Below are 23,598 nucleotides of genomic sequence, written 5' to 3' on the forward strand. Positions count from 1 at the left end.
TTTTGATCCTTTTTCTTTCACTAAAAAGGGCATAAAGTGGCCTAGCCTTATCGAATCGAAGCATGTAATAGTTCCTAGGAAATCTAATGAGCATATCTACGACTTCCATGGTTGATTTTAGAAATTTCAAAAACGGCCAAAATGGTGGTAAAGTGAATTTCCTTGTTAATTTACGGATTTTACTCGTTTTTGACCCTTTTTCTTTCACTAAAAAGGGCATAAAGTGGCCTAGCATTATCAAATCGAAGCATGTAATAGTTCCTAGGAAATCTAACAAGCATATCTACGACTTCCATGGTTTATATTAGAATTTTCAAAAACGGCCAACATGGGGGTAATTTCCTTGTTAATTTACGGATTTTACCCGTTTTTGACCCTTTTCTTTCACTAAAAAAGGCATAAAGTGGCCTAGCCTTATCGAATCGAAGCATGTAATAGTTCCTAGGAAATCTAATGAGCATATCAACGACTTCCATGGTTGATTTTAGAAATTTCAAAAACGGCCAAAATGGTGGTAAAGTGAATTTCCTTGTTAATTTACGGATTTTACTCGTTTTTGACCCATTTTCTTTCACTAAAAAGGGCATAAAGTGGCCTAGCATTATCAAATCGAAGCATGTAATAGTTCCTAGGAAATCTAACAAGCATATCTACGACTTCCATGGTTTATATTAGAATTTTCAAAAATGGCCAACATGGGGGTAATTTCCTTGTTAATTTACGGATTTTACCCGTTTTTGACCCTTTTCTTTCACTAAAAAAGGCATAAAGTGGCCTAGCCTTATCGAATCGAAGCATGTAATAGTTCCTAGGAAATCTAATGAGCATATCAACGACTTCCATGGTTGGTTTTAGAAATTTCAAAAACGGCCAAAATGGTGGTAAAGTGAATTTCCTTGTTAATTTACGGATTTTACTCGTTTTTGACCCTTTTTCTTTCACTAAAAAGGGCATAAAGTGGCCTAGCATTATCAAATCGAAGCATGTAATAGTTCCTAGGAAATCTAACAAGCATATCTACGACTTCCATGGTTTATATTAGAATTTTCAAAAACGGCCAAAATGGTGGTAAAGTGAATTTCCTTGTTAATTTACGGATTTTACTCGTTTTTGACCTTTTTTCTTTCACTAAAAAGGGCATAAAGTGGCCTAGCATTATCAAATCGAAGCATGTAATAGTTCCTAGGAAATCTAATGAGCATATCTACGACTTCCATGGTTGATTTTAGAAATTTCAAAAACGGCCAAAATGGTGGTAAAGTGAATTTCCTTGTTAATTTACGGATTTTACTCGTTTTTGACCCTTTTTCTTTCACTAAAAAGAACATAAAGTGGCCTAGCCTTATCGAATCGATGCATGTAATAGTTCCTAGGAAATCTAATGAGCATATCTACGACTTCCATGGTTGATTTTAGAAATTTCAAAAACGGCCAAAATGGTGGTAAAGTGAATTTCCTTGTTAATTTACGGATTTTACTCGTTTTTGACCCTTTTTCTTTCACTAAAAAGGGCATAAAGTGGCCTAGCATTATCAAATCGAAGCATGTAATAGTTCCTAGGAAATCTAACAAGCATATCTACGACTTCCATGGTTTATATTAGAATTTTCAAAAACGGCCAAAATGGTGGTAAAGTGAATTTCCTTGTTAATTTACGGATTTTACTCGTTTTTGACCTTTTTTCTTTCACTAAAAAGGGCATAAAGTGGCCTAGCATTATCATATCGAAGCATGTAATAGTTCCTAGGAAATCTAACAAGAATATCTACGACTTCCATGGTTTATATTAGAATTTTCAAAAACGGCCAACATGGGGCTAATTTCCTTGTTAATTTACGGATTTTACTCGTTTTTGACCCTTTTCTTTCACTAAAAAAGGCATAAAGTGGCCTAGCCTTATCGAATCGAAGCATGTAATAGTTCCTAGGAAATCTAATGAGCATATCTACGACTTCCATGGTTGATTTTAGAAATTTCAAAAACGGCCAAAATGGTGGTAAAGTGAATTTCCTTGTTAATTTACGGATTTTACTCGTTTTTGACCCTTTTTCTTTCACTAAAAAGAACATAAAGTGGCCTAGCCTTATCGAATCGATGCATGTAATAGTTCCTAGGAAATCTAAAGAGCATATCTACGACTTCCGTGGTTGATTTTAGAAATTTTAAAAACGGCCAAAATGGTGGTAAAGTGAATTTCCTTGTTAATTTACGGATTTTACTCGATTTTGATCCTTTTTCTTTCACTAAAAAGGGCATAAAGTGGCCTAGCCTTATCGAATCGAAGCATGTAATAGTTCCTAGGAAATCTAATGAGCATATCTACGACTTCCATGGTTGATTTTAGAAATTTCAAAAACGGCCAAAATGGTGGTAAAGTGAATTTCCTTGTTAATTTACGGATTTTACTCGTTTTTGACCCTTTTTCTTTCACTAAAAAGGGCATAAAGTGGCCTAGCATTATCAAATCGAAGCATGTAATAGTTCCTAGGAAATCTAACAAGCATATCTACGACTTCCATGGTTTATATTAGAATTTTCAAAAACGGCCAACATGGGGGTAATTTCCTTGTTAATTTACGGATTTTACCCGTTTTTGACCCTTTTCTTTCACTAAAAAAGGCATAAAGTGGCCTAGCCTTATCGAATCGAAGCATGTAATAGTTCCTAGGAAATCTAATGAGCATATCAACGACTTCCATGGTTGATTTTAGAAATTTCAAAAACGGCCAAAATGGTGGTAAAGTGAATTTCCTTGTTAATTTACGGATTTTACTCGTTTTTGACCCATTTTCTTTCACTAAAAAGGGCATAAAGTGGCCTAGCATTATCAAATCGAAGCATGTAATAGTTCCTAGGAAATCTAACAAGCATATCTACGACTTCCATGGTTTATATTAGAATTTTCAAAAACGGCCAACATGGGGGTAATTTCCTTGTTAATTTACGGATTTTACCCGTTTTTGACCCTTTTCTTTCACTAAAAAAGGCATAAAGTGGCCTAGCCTTATCGAATCGAAGCATGTAATAGTTCCTAGGAAATCTAATGAGCATATCAACGACTTCCATGGTTGGTTTTAGAAATTTCAAAAACGGCCAAAATGGTGGTAAAGTGAATTTCCTTGTTAATTTACGGATTTTACTCGTTTTTGACCCTTTTTCTTTCACTAAAAAGGGCATAAAGTGGCCTAGCATTATCAAATCGAAGCATGTAATAGTTCCTAGGAAATCTAACAAGCATATCTACGACTTCCATGGTTTATATTATAATTTTCAAAAACGGCCAAAATGGTGGTAAAGTGAATTTCCTTGTTAATTTACGGATTTTACTCGTTTTTGACCTTTTTTCTTTCACTAAAAAGGGCATAAAGTGGCCTAGCATTATCAAATCGAAGCATGTAATAGTTCCTAGGAAATCTAACAAGAATATCTACGACTTCCATGGTTTATATTAGAATTTTCAAAAACGGCCAACATGGGGGTAATTTCCTTGTTAATTTACGGATTTTACTCGTTTTTGACCCTTTTCTTTCACTAAAAAAGGCATAAAGTGGCCTAGCCTTATCGAATCGAAGCATGTAATAGTTCCTAGGAAATCTAATGAGCATATCAACGACTTCCATGGTTGATTTTAGAAATTTCAAAAACGGCCAAAATGGTGGTAAAGTGAATTTCCTTGTTAATTTACGGATTTTACTCGTTTTTGACCCTTTTTCTTTCACTAAAAAGGGCATAAAGTGGCCTAGCATTATCAAATCGAAGCATGTAATAGTTCCTAGGAAATCTAACAAGCATATCTACGACTTCCATGGTTTATATTAGAATTTTCAAAAACGGCCAAAATGGTGGTAAAGTGAATTTCCTTGTTAATTTACGGATTTTACTCGTTTTTGACCTTTTTTCTTTCACTAAAAAAGGCATAAAGTGGCCTAGCATTATCAAATCGAAGCATGTAATAGTTCCTAGGAAATCTAACAAGAATATCTACGACTTCCATGGTTTATATTAGAATTTTCAAAAACGGCCAACATGGGGGTAATTTCCTTGTTAATTTACGGATTTTACTCGTTTTTGACCCTTTTCTTTCACTAAAAAAGGCATAAAGTGGCCTAGCCTTATCGAATCGAAGCATGTAATAGTTCCTAGGAAATCTAATGAGCATATATACGACTTCCATGGTTGATTTTAGAAATTTCAAAAACTGCCAAAATAGTGGTAAAGTGAATTTCCTTGTTAATTTACGGATTTTACTCGATTTTGATCCTTTTTCTTTCACTAAAAAGGGCATAAAGTGGCCTAGCCTTATCGAATCGAAGCATGTAATAGTTCCTAGGAAATCTAATGAGCATATCTACGACTTCCATGGTTGATTTTAGAAATTTCAAAAACGGCCAAAATGGTGGTAAAGTGAATTTCCTTGTTAATTTACGGATTTTACTCGTTTTTGACCCTTTTTCTTTCACTAAAAAGGGCATAAAGTGGCCTAACATTATCAAATCGAAGCATGTAATAGTTCCTAGGAAATCTAACAAGCATATCTACGACTTCCATGGTTTATATTAGAATTTTCAAAAACGGCCAACATGGGGGTAATTTCCTTGTTAATTTACGGATTTTACCCGTTTTTGACCCTTTTCTTTCACTAAAAAAGGCATAAAGTGGCCTAGCCTTATCGAATCGAAGCATGTAATAGTTCCTAGGAAATCTAATGAGCATATCAACGACTTCCATGGTTGATTTTAGAAATTTCAAAAACGGCCAAAATGGTGGTAAAGTGAATTTCCTTGTTAATTTACGGATTTTACTCGTTTTTGACCCTTTTTCTTTCACTAAAAAGGGCATAAAGTGGCCTAGCATTATCAAATCGAAGCATGTAATAGTTCCTAGGAAATCTAACAAGCATATCTACGACTTCCATGGTTTATATTAGAATTTTCAAAAACGGCCAACATGGGGGTAATTTCCTTGTTAATTTACGGATTTTACCCGTTTTTGACCCTTTTCTTTCACTAAAAAAGGCATAAAGTGGCCTAGCCTTATCGAATCGAAGCATGTAATAGTTCCTAGGAAATCTAGTGAGCATATCAACGACTTCCATGGTTGATTTTAGAAATTTCAAAAACGGCCAAAATGGTGGTAAAGTGAATTTCCTTGTTAATTTACGGATTTTACTCGTTTTTGACCCTTTTTCTTTCACTAAAAAGGGCATAAAGTGGCCTAGCATTATCAAATCGAAGCATGTAATAGTTCCTAGGAAATCTAATGAGCATATCTACGACTTCCATGGTTTATTTTAGAAATTTCAAAAACGGCCAAAATGGTGGTAAAGTGAATTTCCTTGTTAATTTACGGATTTTACTCGTTTTTGACCCTTTTTCTTTCACTAAAAAGAACATAAAGTGGCCTAGCCTTATCGAATCGATGCATGTAATAGTTCCTAGGAAATCTAAAGAGCATATCTACGACTTCCATGGTTGATTTTAGAAATTTCAAAAACGGCCAAAATGGTGGTAAAGTGAATTTCCTTGTTAATTTACGGATTTTACTCGTTTTTGACCCTTTTTCTTTCACTAAAAAGAACATAAAGTGGCCTAGCCTTATCGAATCGATGCATGTAATAGTTCCTAGGAAATCTAATGAGCATATCTACGACTTCCATGGTTGATTTTAGAAATTTCAAAAACGGCCAAAATGGTGGTAAAGTGAATTTCCTTGTTAATTTACGGATTTTACTCGTTTTTGACCCTTTTTCTTTCACTAAAAAGGGCATAAAGTGGCCTAGCATTATCAAATCGAAGCATGTAATAGTTCCTAGGAAATCTAACAAGCATATCTACGACTTCCATGGTTTATATTAGAATTTTCAAAAACGGCCAAAATGGTGGTAAAGTGAATTTCCTTGTTAATTTACGGATTTTACTCGTTTTTGACCTTTTTTCTTTCACTAAAAAGGGCATAAAGTGGCCTAGCATTATCATATCGAAGCATGTAATAGTTCCTAGGAAATCTAACAAGAATATCTACGACTTCCATGGTTTATATTAGAATTTTCAAAAACGGCCAACATGGGGCTAATTTCCTTGTTAATTTACGGATTTTACTCGTTTTTGACCCTTTTCTTTCACTAAAAAAGGCATAAAGTGGCCTAGCCTTATCGAATCGAAGCATGTAATAGTTCCTAGGAAATCTAATGAGCATATCTACGACTTCCATGGTTGATTTTAGAAATTTCAAAAACGGCCAAAATGGTGGTAAAGTGAATTTCCTTGTTAATTTACGGATTTTACTCGTTTTTGACCCTTTTTCTTTCACTAAAAAGAACATAAAGTGGCCTAGCCTTATCGAATCGATGCATGTAATAGTTCCTAGGAAATCTAAAGAGCATATCTACGACTTCCGTGGTTGATTTTAGAAATTTTAAAAACGGCCAAAATGGTGGTAAAGTGAATTTCCTTGTTAATTTACGGATTTTACTCGATTTTGATCCTTTTTCTTTCACTAAAAAGGGCATAAAGTGGCCTAGCCTTATCGAATCGAAGCATGTAATAGTTCCTAGGAAATCTAATGAGCATATCTACGACTTCCATGGTTGATTTTAGAAATTTCAAAAACGGCCAAAATGGTGGTAAAGTGAATTTCCTTGTTAATTTACGGATTTTACTCGTTTTTGACCCTTTTTCTTTCACTAAAAAGGGCATAAAGTGGCCTAGCATTATCAAATCGAAGCATGTAATAGTTCCTAGGAAATCTAACAAGCATATCTACGACTTCCATGGTTTATATTAGAATTTTCAAAAACGGCCAACATGGGGGTAATTTCCTTGTTAATTTACGGATTTTACCCGTTTTTGACCCTTTTCTTTCACTAAAAAAGGCATAAAGTGGCCTAGCCTTATCGAATCGAAGCATGTAATAGTTCCTAGGAAATCTAATGAGCATATCAACGACTTCCATGGTTGATTTTAGAAATTTCAAAAACGGCCAAAATGGTGGTAAAGTGAATTTCCTTGTTAATTTACGGATTTTACTCGTTTTTGACCTTTTTTCTTTCACTAAAAAGGGCATAAAGTGGCCTAGCATTATCAAATCGAAGCATGTAATAGTTCCTAGGAAATCTAACAAGAATATCTACGACTTCCATGGTTTATATTAGAATTTTCAAAAACGGCCAACATGGGGGTAATTTCCTTGTTAATTTACGGATTTTACTCGTTTTTGACCCTTTTCTTTCACTAAAAAAGGCATAAAGTGGCCTAGCCTTATCGAATCGAAGCATGTAATAGTTCCTAGGAAATCTAATGAGCATATCAACGACTTCCATGGTTGATTTTAGAAATTTCAAAAACGGCCAAAATGGTGGTAAAGTGAATTTCCTTGTTAATTTACGGATTTTACTCGTTTCTGACCCTTTTTCTTTCACTAAAAAGGGCATAAAGTGGCCTAGCATTATCAAATCGAAGCATGTAATAGTTCCTAGGAAATCTAACAAGCATATCTACGACTTCCATGGTTTATATTAGAATTTTCAAAAACGGCCAAAATGGTGGTAAAGTGAATTTCCTTGTTAATTTACGGATTTTACTCGTTTTTGACCTTTTTTCTTTCACTAAAAAAGGCATAAAGTGGCCTAGCATTATCAAATCGAAGCATGTAATAGTTCCTAGGAAATCTAACAAGAATATCTACGACTTCCATGGTTTATATTAGAATTTTCAAAAACGGCCAACATGGGGGTAATTTCCTTGTTAATTTACGGATTTTACTCGTTTTTGACCCTTTTCTTTCACTAAAAAAGGCATAAAGTGGCCTAGCCTTATCGAATCGAAGCATGTAATAGTTCCTAGGAAATCTAATGAGCATATATACGACTTCCATGGTTGATTTTAGAAATTTCAAAAACGGCCAAAATAGTGGTAAAGTGAATTTCCTTGTTAATTTACGGATTTTACTCGATTTTGATCCTTTTTCTTTCACTAAAAAGGGCATAAAGTGGCCTAGCCTTATCGAATCGAAGCATGTAATAGTTCCTAGGAAATCTAATGAGCATATCTACGACTTCCATGGTTGATTTTAGAAATTTCAAAAACGGCCAAAATGGTGGTAAAGTGAATTTCCTTGTTAATTTACGGATTTTACTCGTTTTTGACCCTTTTTCTTTCACTAAAAAGGGCATAAAGTGGCCTAACATTATCAAATCGAAGCATGTAATAGTTCCTAGGAAATCTAACAAGCATATCTACGACTTCCATGGTTTATATTAGAATTTTCAAAAACGGCCAACATGGGGGTAATTTCCTTGTTAATTTACGGATTTTACCCGTTTTTGACCCTTTTCTTTCACTAAAAAAGGCATAAAGTGGCCTAGCCTTATCGAATCGAAGCATGTAATAGTTCCTAGGAAATCTAATGAGCATATCAACGACTTCCATGGTTGATTTTAGAAATTTCAAAAACGGCCAAAATGGTGGTAAAGTGAATTTCCTTGTTAATTTACGGATTTTACTCGTTTTTGACCCTTTTTCTTTCACTAAAAAGGGCATAAAGTGGCCTAGCATTATCAAATCGAAGCATGTAATAGTTCCTAGGAAATCTAACAAGCATATCTACGACTTCCATGGTTTATATTAGAATTTTCAAAAACGGTCAACATGGGGGTAATTTCCTTGTTAATTTACGGATTTTACCCGTTTTTGACCCTTTTCTTTCACTAAAAAAGGCATAAAGTGGCCTAGCCTTATCGAATCGAAGCATGTAATAGTTCCTAGGAAATCTAATGAGCATATCAACGACTTCCATGGTTGATTTTAGAAATTTCAAAAACGGCCAAAATGGTGGTAAAGTGAATTTCCTTGTTAATTTACGGATTTTACTCGTTTTTGACCCTTTTTCTTTCACTAAAAAGGGCATAAAGTGGCCTAGCATTATCAAATCGAAGCATGTAATAGTTCCTAGGAAATCTAATGAGCATATCTACGACTTCCATGGTTGATTTTAGAAATTTCAAAAACGGCCAAAATGGTGGTAAAGTGAATTTCCTTGTTAATTTACGGATTTTACTCGTTTTTGACCCTTTTTCTTTCACTAAAAAGAACATAAAGTGGCCTAGCCTTATCGAATCGATGCATGTAATAGTTCCTAGGAAATCTAAAGAGCATATCTACGACTTCCGTGGTTGATTTTAGAAATTTTAAAAACGGCCAAAATGGTGGTAAAGTGAATTTCCTTGTTAATTTACGGATTTTACTCGTTTTTGACCCTTTTTCTTTCACTAAAAAGGGCATAAAGTGGCCTAGCATTATCAAATCGAAGCATGTAATAGTTCCTAGGAAATCTAACAAGCATATCTACGACTTCCATGGTTTATATTAGAATTTTCAAAAACGGCCAACATGGGGGTAATTTCCTTGTTAATTTACGGATTTTACTCGTTTTTGACCCTTTTCTTTCACTAAAAAAGGCATAAAGTGGCCTAGCCTTATCGAATCGAAGCATGTAATAGTTCCTAGGAAATCTAATGAGCATATATACGACTTCCATGGTTGATTTTAGAAATTTCAAAAACGGCCAAAATAGTGGTAAAGTGAATTTCCTTGTTAATTTACGGATTTTACTCGATTTTGATCCTTTTTCTTTCACTAAAAAGGGCATAAAGTGGCCTAGCCTTATCGAATCGAAGCATGTAATAGTTCCTAGGAAATCTAATGAGCATATCTACGACTTCCATGGTTGATTTTAGAAATTTCAAAAACGGCCAAAATGGTGGTAAAGTGAATTTCCTTGTTAATTTACGGATTTTACTCGTTTTTGACCCTTTTTCTTTCACTAAAAAGGGCATAAAGTGGCCTAGCATTATCAAATCGAAGCATGTAATAGTTCCTAGGAAATCTAACAAGCATATCTACGACTTCCATGGTTTATATTAGAATTTTCAAAAACGGCCAACATGGGGGTAATTTCCTTGTTAATTTACGGATTTTACCCGTTTTTGACCCTTTTCTTTCACTAAAAAAGGCATAAAGTGGCCTAGCCTTATCGAATCGAAGCATGTAATAGTTCCTAGGAAATCTAATGAGCATATCAACGACTTCCATGGTTGATTTTAGAAATTTCAAAAACGGCCAAAATGGTGGTAAAGTGAATTTCCTTGTTAATTTACGGATTTTACTCGTTTTTGACCCATTTTCTTTCACTAAAAAGGGCATAAAGTGGCCTAGCATTATCAAATTGAAGCATGTAATAGTTCCTAGGAAATCTAACAAGCATATCTACGACTTCCATGGTTTATATTAGAATTTTCAAAAACGGCCAACATGGGGGTAATTTCCTTGTTAATTTACGGATTTTACCCGTTTTTGACCCTTTTCTTTCACTAAAAAAGGCATAAAGTGGCCTAGCCTTATCGAATCGAAGCATGTAATAGTTCCTAGGAAATCTAATGAGCATATCAACGACTTCCATGGTTGGTTTTAGAAATTTCAAAAACGGCCAAAATGGTGGTAAAGTGAATTTCCTTGTTAATTTACGGATTTTACTCGTTTTTGACCCTTTTTCTTTCACTAAAAAGGGCATAAAGTGGCCTAGCATTATCAAATCGAAGCATGTAATAGTTCCTAGGAAATCTAACAAGCATATCTACGACTTCCATGGTTTATATTATAATTTTCAAAAACGGCCAAAATGGTGGTAAAGTGAATTTCCTTGTTAATTTACGGATTTTACTCGTTTTTGACCTTTTTTCTTTCACTAAAAAGGGCATAAAGTGGCCTAGCATTATCAAATCGAAGCATGTAATAGTTCCTAGGAAATCTAACAAGAATATCTACGACTTCCATGGTTTATATTAGAATTTTCAAAAACGGCCAACATGGGGGTAATTTCCTTGTTAATTTACGGATTTTACTCGTTTTTGACCCTTTTCTTTCACTAAAAAAGGCATAAAGTGGCCTAGCCTTATCGAATCGAAGCATGTAATAGTTCCTAGGAAATCTAATGAGCATATCAACGACTTCCATGGTTGATTTTAGAAATTTCAAAAACGGCCAAAATGGTGGTAAAGTGAATTTCCTTGTTAATTTACGGATTTTACTCGTTTTTGACCCTTTTTCTTTCACTAAAAAGGGCATAAAGTGGCCTAGCATTATCAAATCGAAGCATGTAATAGTTCCTAGGAAATCTAACAAGCATATCTACGACTTCCATGGTTTATATTAGAATTTTCAAAAACGGCCAACATGGGGGTAATTTCCTTGTTAATTTACGGATTTTACCCGTTTTTGACCCTTTTCTTTCACTAAAAAAGGCATAAAGTGGCCTAGCCTTATCGAATCGAAGCATGTAATAGTTCCTAGGAAATCTAATGAGCATATCAACGACTTCCATGGTTGATTTTAGAAATTTCAAAAACGGCCAAAATGGTGGTAAAGTGAATTTCCTTGTTAATTTACGGATTTTACTCGTTTTTGACCCATTTTCTTTCACTAAAAAGGACATAAAGTGGCCTAGCATTATCAAATCGAAGCATGTAATAGTTCCTAGGAAATCTAACAAGCATATCTACGACTTCCATGGTTTATATTAGAAATTTCAAAAACGGCCAAAATGGTGGTAAAGTGAATTTCCTTGTTAATTTACGGATTTTACTCGTTTTTGACCTTTTTTCTTTCACTAAAAAGGGCATAAAGTGGCCTAGCATTATCAAATCGAAGCATGTAATAGTTCCTAGGAAATCTAACAAGAATATCTACGACTTCCATGGTTTATATTAGAATTTTCAAAAACGGCCAACATGGGGGTAATTTCCTTGTTAATTTACGGATTTTACTCGTTTTTGACCCTTTTCTTTCACTAAAAAAGGCATAAAGTGGCCTAGCCTTATCGAATCGAAGCATGTAATAGTTCCTAGGAAATCTAATGAGCATATCAACGACTTCCATGGTTGATTTTAGAAATTTCAAAAACGGCCAAAATGGTGGTAAAGTGAATTTCCTTGTTAATTTACGGATTTTACTCGTTTTTGACCCTTTTTCTTTCACTAAAAAGGGCATAAAGTGGCCTAGCATTATCAAATCGAAGCATGTAATAGTTCCTAGGAAATCTAACAAGCATATCTACGACTTCCATGGTTTATATTAGAATTTTCAAAAACGGCCAAAATGGTGGTAAAGTGAATTTCCTTGTTAATTTACGGATTTTACTCGTTTTTGACCTTTTTTCTTTCACTAAAAAAGGCATAAAGTGGCCTAGCATTATCAAATCGAAGCATGTAATAGTTCCTAGGAAATCTAACAAGAATATCTACGACTTCCATGGTTTATATTAGAATTTTCAAAAACGGCCAACATGGGGGTAATTGCCTTGTTAATTTACGGATTTTACTCGTTTTTGACCCTTTTCTTTCACTAAAAAAGGCATAAAGTGGCCTAGCCTTATCGAATCGAAGCATGTAATAGTTCCTAGGAAATCTAATGAGCATATATACGACTTCCATGGTTGATTTTAGAAATTTCAAAAACGGCCAAAATAGTGGTAAAGTGAATTTCCTTGTTAATTTACGGATTTTACTCGATTTTGATCCTTTTTCTTTCACTAAAAAGGGCATAAAGTGGCCTAGCCTTATCGAATCGAAGCATGTAATAGTTCCTAGGAAATCTAATGAGCATATCTACGACTTCCATGGTTGATTTTAGAAATTTCAAAAACGGCCAAAATGGTGGTAAAGTGAATTTCCTTGTTAATTTACGGATTTTACTCGTTTTTGACCCTTTTTCTTTCACTAAAAAGGGCATAAAGTGGCCTAGCATTATCAAATCGAAGCATGTAATAGTTCCTAGGAAATCTAACAAGCATATCTACGACTTCCATGGTTTATATTAGAATTTTCAAAAACGGCCAACATGGGGGTAATTTCCTTGTTAATTTACGGATTTTACCCGTTTTTGACCCTTTTCTTTCACTAAAAAAGGCATAAAGTGGCCTAGCCTTATCGAATCGAAGCATGTAATAGTTCCTAGGAAATCTAATGAGCATATCAACGACTTCCATGGTTGATTTTAGAAATTTCAAAAACGGCCAAAATGGTGGTAAAGTGAATTTCCTTGTTAATTTACGGATTTTACTCGTTTTTGACCCTTTTTCTTTCACTAAAAAGGGCATAAAGTGGCCTAGCATTATCAAATCGAAGCATGTAATAGTTCCTAGGAAATCTAACAAGCATATCTACGACTTCCATGGTTTATATTAGAATTTTCAAAAACGGCCAACATGGGGGTAATTTCCTTGTTAATTTACGGATTTTACCCGTTTTTGACCCTTTTCTTTCACTAAAAAAGGCATAAAGTGGCCTAGCCTTATCGAATCGAAGCATGTAATAGTTCCTAGGAAATCTAATGAGCATATCAACGACTTCCATGGTTGATTTTAGAAATTTCAAAAACGGCCAAAATGGTGGTAAAGTGAATTTCCTTGTTAATTTACGGATTTTACTCGTTTTTGACCCTTTTTCTTTCACTAAAAAGGGCATAAAGTGGCCTAGCATTATCAAATCGAAGCATGTAATAGTTCCTAGGAAATCTAATGAGCATATCTACGACTTCCATGGTTGATTTTAGAAATTTCAAAAACGGCCAAAATGGTGGTAAAGTGAATTTCCTTGTTAATTTACGGATTTTACTCGTTTTTGACCCTTTTTCTTTCACTAAAAAGAACATAAAGTGGCCTAGCCTTATCGAATCGATGCATGTAATAGTTCCTAGGAAATCTAAAGAGCATATCTACGACTTCCGTGGTTGATTTTAGAAATTTTAAAAACGGCCAAAATGGTGGTAAAGTGAATTTCCTTGTTAATTTACGGATTTTACTCGTTTTTGACCCTTTTTCTTTCACTAAAAAGGGCATAAAGTGGCCTAGCATTATCAAATCGAAGCATGTAATAGTTCCTAGGAAATCTAACAAGCATATCTACGACTTCCATGGTTTATATTAGAATTTTCAAAAACGGCCAACATGGGGGTAATTTCCTTGTTAATTTACGGATTTTACTCGTTTTTGACCCTTTTCTTTCACTAAAAAAGGCATAAAGTGGCCTAGCCTTATCTAATCGAAGCATGTAATAGTTCCTAGGAAATCTAATGAGCATATATACGACTTCCATGGTTGATTTTAGAAATTTCAAAAACGGCCAAAATAGTGGTAAAGTGAATTTCCTTGTTAATTTACGGATTTTACTCGATTTTGATCCTTTTTCTTTCACTAAAAAGGGCATAAAGTGGCCTAGCCTTATCGAATCGAAGCATGTAATAGTTCCTAGGAAATCTAATGAGCATATCTACGACTTCCATGGTTGATTTTAGAAATTTCAAAAACGGCCAAAATGGTGGTAAAGTGAATTTCCTTGTTAATTTACGGATTTTACTCGTTTTTGACCCTTTTTCTTTCACTAAAAAGGGCATAAAGTGGCCTAGCATTATCAAATCGAAGCATGTAATAGTTCCTAGGAAATCTAACAAGCATATCTACGACTTCCATGGTTTATATTAGAATTTTCAAAAACGGCCAACATGGGGGTAATTTCCTTGTTAATTTACGGATTTTACCCGTTTTTGACCCTTTTCTTTCACTAAAAAAGGCATAAAGTGGCCTAGCCTTATCGAATCGAAGCATGTAATAGTTCCTAGGAAATCTAATGAGCATATCAACGACTTCCATGGTTGATTTTAGAAATTTCAAAAACGGCCAAAATGGTGGTAAAGTGAATTTCCTTGTTAATTTACGGATTTTACTCGTTTTTGACCCTTTTTCTTTCACTAAAAAGGGCATAAAGTGGCCTAGCATTATCAAATCGAAGCATGTAATAGTTCCTAGGAAATCTAACAAGCATATCTACGACTTCCATGGTTTATATTAGAATTTTCAAAAACGGCCAACATGGGGGTAATTTCCTTGTTAATTTACGGATTTTACCCGTTTTTGACCCTTTTCTTTCACTAAAAAAGGCATAAAGTGGCCTAGCCTTATCGAATCGAAGCATGTAATAGTTCCTAGGAAATCTAATGAGCATATCAACGACTTCCATGGTTGATTTTAGAAATTTCAAAAACGGCCAAAATGGTGGTAAAGTGAATTTCCTTGTTAATTTACGGATTTTACTCGTTTTTGACCCTTTTTCTTTCACTAAAAAGGGCATAAAGTGGCCTAGCATTATCAAATCGAAGCATGTAATAGTTCCTAGGAAATCTAATGAGCATATCTACGACTTCCATGGTTGATTTTAGAAATTTCAAAAACGGCCAAAATGGTGGTAAAGTGAATTTCCTTGTTAATTTACGGATTTTACTCGTTTTTGACCCTTTTTCTTTCACTAATAAGAACATAAAGTGGCCTAGCCTTATCGAATCGATGCATGTAATAGTTCCTAGGAAATCTAAAGAGCATATCTACGACTTCCGTGGTTGATTTTAGAAATTTTAAAAACGGCCAAAATGGTGGTAAAGTGAATTTCCTTGTTAATTTACGGATTTTACTCGTTTTTGACCCTTTTTCTTTCACTAAAAAGGGCATAAAGTGGCCTAGCATTATCAAATCGAAGCATGTAATAGTTCCTAGGAAATCTAACAAGCATATCTACGACTTCCATGGTTTATATTAGAATTTTCAAAAACGGCCAACATGGGGGTAATTTCCTTGTTAATTTACGGATTTTACTCGTTTTTGACCCTTTTCTTTCACTAAAAAAGGCATAAAGTGGCCTAGCCTTATCGAATCGAAGCATGTAATAGTTCCTAGGAAATCTAATGAGCATATATACGACTTCCATGGTTGATTTTAGAAATTTCAAAAACGGCCAAAATAGTGGTAAAGTGAATTTCCTTGTTAATTTACGGATTTTACTCGATTTTGATCCTTTTTCTTTCACTAAAAAGGGCATAAAGTGGCCTAGCCTTATCGAATCGAAGCATGTAATAGTTCCTAGGAAATCTAATGAGCATATCTACGACTTCCATGGTTGATTTTAGAAATTTCAAAAACGGCCAAAATGGTGGTAAAGTGAATTTCCTTGTTAATTTACGGATTTTACTCGTTTTTGACCCTTTTTCTTTCACTAAAAAGGGCATAAAGTGGCCTAGCATTATCAAATCGAAGCATGTAATAGTTCCTAGGAAATCTAACAAGCATATCTACGACTTCCATGGTTTATATTAGAATTTTCAAAAACGGCCAACATGGGGGTAATTTCCTTGTTAATTTACGGATTTTACCCGTTTTTGACCCTTTTCTTTCACTAAAAAAGGCATAAAGTGGCCTAGCCTTATCGAATCGAAGCATGTAATAGTTCCTAGGAAATCTAATGAGCATATCAACGACTTCCATGGTTGATTTTAGAAATTTCAAAAACGGCCAAAATGGTGGTAAAGTGAATTTCCTTGTTAATTTACGGATTTTACTCGTTTTTGACCCTTTTTCTTTCACTAAAAAGGGCATAAAGTGGCCTAGCATTATCAAATCGAAGCATGTAATAGTTCCTAGGAAATCTAACAAGCATATCTACGACTTCCATGGTTTATATTAGAATTTTCAAAAACGGCCAACATGGGGGTAATTTCCTTGTTAATTTACGGATTTTACCCGTTTTTGACCCTTTTCTTTCACTAAAAAAGGCATAAAGTGGCCTAGCCTTATCGAATCGAAGCATGTAATAGTTCCTAGGAAATCTAATGAGCATATCAACGACTTCCATGGTTGATTTTAGAAATTTCAAAAACGGCCAAAATGGTGGTAAAGTGAATTTCCTTGTTAATTTACGGATTTTACTCGTTTTTGACCCTTTTCTTTCACTAAAAAAGGCATAAAGTGGCCTAGCCTTATCGAATCGAAGCATGTAATAGTTCCTAGGAAATCTAACAAGCATATCTACGACTTCCATGGTTTATATTAGAATTTTCAAAAACGGCCAAAATGGTGGTAAAGTGAATTTCCTTGTTAATTTACGGATTTTACTCGTTTTTGACCTTTTTTCTTTCACTAAAAAGGGCATAAAGTGGCCTAGCATTATCAAATCGAAGCATGTAATAGTTCCTAGGAAATCTAACAAGCATATCTACGACTTCCATGGTTTATATTAGAATTTTCAAAAACGGCCAACATGGGGGTAATTTCCTTGTTAATTTACGGATTTTACCCGTTTTTGACCCTTTTCTTTCACTAAAAAAGGCATAAAGTGGCCTAGCCTTATCGAATCGAAGCATGTAATAGTTCCTAGGAAATCTAATGAGCATATCAACGACTTCCATGGTTGGTTTTAGAAATTTCAAAAACGGCCAAAATGGTGGTAAAGTGAATTTCCTTGTTAATTTACGGATTTTACTCGATTTTGATCCTTTTTCTTTCACTAAAAAGGGCATAAAGTGGCCTAGCCTTATCGAATCGAAGCATGTAATAGTTCCTAGGAAATCTAATGAGCATATCTACGACTTCCGTGGTTGATTTTAGAAATTTTAAAAACGGCCAAAATGGTGGTAAAGTGAATTTCCTTGTTAATTTACGGATTTTACTCGTTTTTGACCCTTTTTCTTTCACTAAAAAGGGCATAAAGTGGCCTAGCATTATCAAATCGAAGCATGTAATAGTTCCTAGGAAATCTAACAAGCATATCTACGACTTCCATGGTTTATATTAGAATTTTCAAAAACGGCCAACATGGGGGTAATTTCCTTGTTAATTTACGGATTTTACTCGTTTTTGACCCTTTTCTTTCACTAAAAAAGGCATAAAGTGGCCTAGCCTTATCGAATCGAAGCATGTAATAGTTCCTAGGAAATCTAATGAGCATATATACGACTTCCATGGTTGATTTTAGAAATTTCAAAAACGGCCAAAATAGTGGTAAAGTGAATTTCCTTGTTAATTTACGGATTTTACTCGATTTTGATCCTTTTTCTTTCACTAAAAAGGGCATAAAGTGGCCTAGCCTTATCGAATCGAAGCATGTAATAGTTCCTAGGAAATCTAATGAGCATATCTACGACTTCCATGGTTGATTTTAGAAATTTCAAAAACGGCCAAAATGGTGGTAAAGTGAATTTCCTTGTTAATTTACGGATTTTACTCGTTTTTGACCCTTTTTCTTTCACTAAAAAGGGCATAAAGTGGCCTAGCATTATCAAATCGAAGCATGTAATAGTTCCTAGGAAATCTAACAAGCATATCTACGACTTCCATGGTTTATATTAGAATTTTCAAAAACGGCCAACATGGGGGTAATTTCCTTGTTAATTTACGGATTTTACCCGTTTTTGACCCTTTTCTTTCACTAAAAAAGGCATAAAGTGGCCTAGCCTTATCGAATCGAAGCATGTAATAGTTCCTAGGAAATCTAATGAGCATATCAACGACTTCCATGGTTGATTTTAGAAATTTCAAAAACGGCCAAAATGGTGGTAAAGTGAATTTCCTTGTTAATTTACGGATTTTACTCGTTTTTGACCCTTTTTCTTTCACTAAAAAGGGCATAAAGTGGCCTAGCATTATCAAATCGAAGCATGTAATAGTTCCTAGGAAATCTAACAAGCATATCTACGACTTCCATGGTTTATATTAGAATTTTCAAAAACGGCCAACATGGGGGTAATTTCCTTGTTAATTTACGGATTTTACCCGTTTTTGACCCTTTTCTTTCACTAAAAAAGGCATAAAGTGGCCTAGCCTTATCGAATCGAAGCATGTAATAGTTCCTAGGAAATCTAATGAGCATATCAACGACTTCCATGGTTGATTTTAGAAATTTCAAAAACGGCCAAAATGGTGGTAAAGTGAATTTCCTTGTTAATTTACGGATTTTACTCGTTTTTGACCCTTTTCTTTCACTAAAAAAGGCATAAAGTGGCCTAGCCTTATCGAATCGAAGCATGTAATAGTTCCTAGGAAATCTAACAAGCATATCTACGACTTCCATGGTTTATATTAGAATTTTCAAAAACGGCCAAAATGGTGGTAAAGTGAATTTCCTTGTTAATTTACGGATTTTACTCGTTTTTGACCTTTTTTCTTTCACTAAAAAGGGCATAAAGTGGCCTAGCATTATCAAATCGAAGCATGTAATAGTTCCTAGGAAATCTAACAAGCATATCTACGACTTCCATGGTTTATATTAGAATTTTCAAAAACGGCCAACATGGGGGTAATTTCCTTGTTAATTTACGGATTTTACCCGTTTTTGACCCTTTTCTTTCACTAAAAAAGGCATAAAGTGGCCTAGCCTTATCGAATCGAAGCATGTAATAGTTCCTAGGAAATCTAATGAGCATATCAACGACTTCCATGGTTGGTTTTAGAAATTTCAAAAACGGCCAAAATGGTGGTAAAGTGAATTTCCTTGTTAATTTACGGATTTTACTCGATTTTGATCCTTTTTCTTTCACTAAAAAGGGCATAAAGTGGCCTAGCCTTATCGAATCGAAGCATGTAATAGTTCCTAGGAAATCTAATGAGCATATCTACGACTTCCATGGTTGATTTTAGAAATTTCAAAAACGGCCAAAATGGTGGTAAAGTGAATTTCCTTGTTAATTTACGGATTTTACTCGTTTTTGACCCTTTTTCTTTCACTAAAAAGGGCATAAAGTGGCCTAGCATTATCAAATCGAAGCATGTAATAGTTCCTAGGAAATCTAACAAGCATATCTACGACTTCCATGGTTTATATTAGAATTTTCAAAAACGGCCAACATGGGGGTAATTTCCTTGTTAATTTACGGATTTTACCCGTTTTTGACCCTTTTCTTTCACTAAAAAAGGCATAAAGTGGCCTAGCCTTATCGAATCGAAGCATGTAATAGTTCCTAGGAAATCTAATGAGCATATCAACGACTTCCATGGTTGATTTTAGAAATTTCAAAAACGGCCAAAATGGTGGTAAAGTGAATTTCCTTGTTAATTTACGGATTTTACTCGTTTTTGACCCTTTTTCTTTCACTAAAAAGGGCATAAAGTGGCCTAGCATTATCAAATCGAAGCATGTAATAGTTCCTAGGAAATCTAACAAGCATATCTACGACTTCCATGGTTTATATTAGAATTTTCAAAAACGGCCAACATGGGGGTAATTTCCTTGTTAATTTACGGATTTTACCCGTTTTTGACCCTTTTCTTTCACTAAAAAAGGCATAAAGTGGCCTAGCCTTATCGAATCGAAGCATGTAATAGTTCCTAGGAAATCTAATGAGCATATCAACGACTTCCATGGTTGATTTTAGAAATTTCAAAAACGGCCAAAATGGTGGTAAAGTGAATTTCCTTGTTAATTTACGGATTTTACTCGTTTTTGACCCTTTTTCTTTCACTAAAAAGGGCATAAAGTGGCCTAGCATTATCAAATCGAAGCATGTAATAGTTCCTAGGAAATCTAATGAGCATATCTACGACTTCCATGGTTGATTTTAGAAATTTCAAAAACGGCCAAAATGGTGGTAAAGTGAATTTCCTTGTTAATTTACGGATTTTACTCGTTTTTGACCCTTTTTCTTTCACTAAAAAGAACATAAAGTGGCCTAGCCTTATCGAATCGATGCATGTAATAGTTCCTAGGAAATCTAAAGAGCATATCTACGACTTCCGTGGTTGATTTTAGAAATTTTAAAAACGGCCAAAATGGTGGTAAAGTGAATTTCCTTGTTAATTTACGGATTTTACTCGTTTTTGACCCTTTTTCTTTCACTAAAAAGGGCATAAAGTGGCCTAGCATTATCAAATCGAAGCATGTAATAGTTCCTAGGAAATCTAACAAGCATATCTACGACTTCCATGGTTTATATTAGAATTTTCAAAAACGGCCAACATGGGGGTAATTTCCTTGTTAATTTACGGATTTTACTCGTTTTTGACCCTTTTCTTTCACTAAAAAAGGCATAAAGTGGCCTAGCCTTATCGAATCAAAGCATGTAATAGTTCCTAGGAAATCTAATGAGCATATATACGACTTCCATGGTTGATTTTAGAAATTTCAAAAACGGCCAAAATAGTGGTAAAGTGAATTTCCTTGTTAATTTACGGATTTTACTCGATTTTGATCCTTTTTCTTTCACTAAAAAGGGCATAAAGTGGCCTAGCCTTATCGAATCGAAGCATGTAATAGTTCCTAGGAAATCTAATGAGCATATCTACGACTTCCATGGTTGATTTTAGAAATTTCAAAAACGGCCAAAATGGTGGTAAAGTGAATTTCCTTGTTAATTTACGGATTTTACTCGTTTTTGACCCTTTTTCTTTCACTAAAAAGGGCATAAAGTGGCCTAGCATTATCAAATCGAAGCATGTAATAGTTCCTAGGAAATCTAACAAGCATATCTACGACTTCCATGGTTTATATTAGAATTTTCAAAAACGGCCAACATGGGGGTAATTTCCTTGTTAATTTACGGATTTTACCCGTTTTTGACCCTTTTCTTTCACTAAAAAAGGCATAAAGTGGCCTAGCCTTATCGAATCGAAGCATGTAATAGTTCCTAGGAAATCTAATGAGCATATCAACGACTTCCATGGTTGATTTTAGAAATTTCAAAAACGGCCAAAATGGTGGTAAAGTGAATTTCCTTGTTAATTTACGGATTTTACTCGTTTTTGACCCTTTTTCTTTCACTAAAAAGGGCATAAAGTGGCCTAGCATTATCAAATCGAAGCATGTAACAGTTCCTAGGAAATCTAACAAGCATATCTACGACTTCCATGGTTTATATTAGAATTTTCAAAAACGGCCAACATGGGGGTAATTTCCTTGTTAATTTACGGATTTTACCCGTTTTTGACCCTTTTCTTTCACTAAAAAAGGCATAAAGTGGCCTAGCCTTATCGAATCGAAGCATGTAATAGTTCCTAGGAAATCTAATGAGCATATCAACGACTTCCATGGTTGATTTTAGAAATTTCAAAAACGGCCAAAATGGTGGTAAAGTGAATTTCCTTGTTAATTTACGGATTTTACTCGTTTTTGACCCTTTTTCTTTCACTAAAAAGGGCATAAAGTGGCCTAGCATTATCAAATCGAAGCATGTAATAGTTCCTAGGAAATCTAACAAGCATATCTACGACTTCCATGGTTTATATTAGAATTTTCAAAAACGGCCAAAATGGTGGTAAAGTGAATTTCCTTGTTAATTTACGGATTTTACTCGTTTTTGACCTTTTTTCTTTCACTAAAAAGGGCATAAAGTGGCCTAGCATTATCAAATCGAAGCATGTAATAGTTCCTAGGAAATCTAACAAGCATATCTACGACTTCCATGGTTTATATTAGAATTTTCAAAAACGGCCAACATGGGGGTAATTTCCTTGTTAATTTACGGATTTTACTCGTTTTTGACCCTTTTCTTTCACTAAAAAAGGCATAAAGTGGCCTAGCCTTATCGAATCGAAGCATGTAATAGTTCCTAGGAAATCTAATGAGCATATCTACGACTTCCATGGTTGATTTTAGAAATTTCAAAAACGGCCAAAATGGTGGTAAAGTGAATTTCCTTGTTAATTTACGGATTTTACTCGTTTTTGACCCTTTTTCTTTCACTAAAAAGAACATAAAGTGGCCTAGCCTTATCGAATCGATGCATGTAATAGTTCCTAGGAAATCTAAAGAGCATATCTACGACTTCCGTGGTTGATTTTAGAAATTTTAAAAACGGCCAAAATGGTGGTAAAGTGAATTTCCTTGTTAATTTACGGATTTTACTCGTTTTTGACCCTTTTTCTTTCACTAAAAAGGGCATAAAGTGGCCTAGCATTATCAAATCGAAGCATGTAATAGTTCCTAGGAAATCTAACAAGCATATCTACGACTTCCATGGTTTATATTAGAATTTTCAAAAACGGCCAACATGGGGGTAATTTCCTTGTTAATTTACGGATTTTACTCGTTTTTGACCCTTTTCTTTCACTAAAAAAGGCATAAAGTGGCCTAGCCTTATCGAATCGAAGCATGTAATAGTTCCTAGGAAATCTAATGAGCATATCTACGACTTCCATGGTTGATTTTAGAAATTTCAAAAACGGCCAAAATGGTGGTAAAGTGAATTTCCTTGTTAATTTACGGATTTTACTCGTTTTTGACCCTTTTTCTTTCACTAAAAAGGGCATAAAGTGGCCTAGCATTATCAAATCGAAGCATGTAATAGTTCCTAGGAAATCTAACAAGCATATCTACGACTTCCATGGTTTATATTAGAATTTTCAAAAACGGCCAACATGGGGGTAATTTCCTTGTTAATTTACGGATTTTACCCGTTTTTGACCCTTTTCTTTCACTAAAAAAGGCATAAAGTGGCCTAGCCTTATCGAATCGAAGCATGTAATAGTTCCTAGGAAATCTAATGAGCATATCAACGACTTCCATGGTTGATTTTAGAAATTTCAAAAACGGCCAAAATGGTGGTAAAGTGAATTTCCTTGTTAATTTACGGATTTTACTCGTTTTTGACCCTTTTTCTTTCACTAAAAAGGGCATAAAGTGGCCTAGCATTATCAAATCGAAGCATGTAATAGTTCCTAGGAAATCTAACAAGCATATCTACGACTTCCATGGTTTATATTAGAATTTTCAAAAACGGCCAACATGGGGGTAAT

Source organism: Medicago sativa, chromosome 4, assembly GCF_051527215.1.
Source record: "Medicago sativa cultivar Bolivia chromosome 4, Bolivia_mono, whole genome shotgun sequence".
Taxonomy (NCBI): Eukaryota; Viridiplantae; Streptophyta; class Magnoliopsida; order Fabales; family Fabaceae; genus Medicago; species Medicago sativa.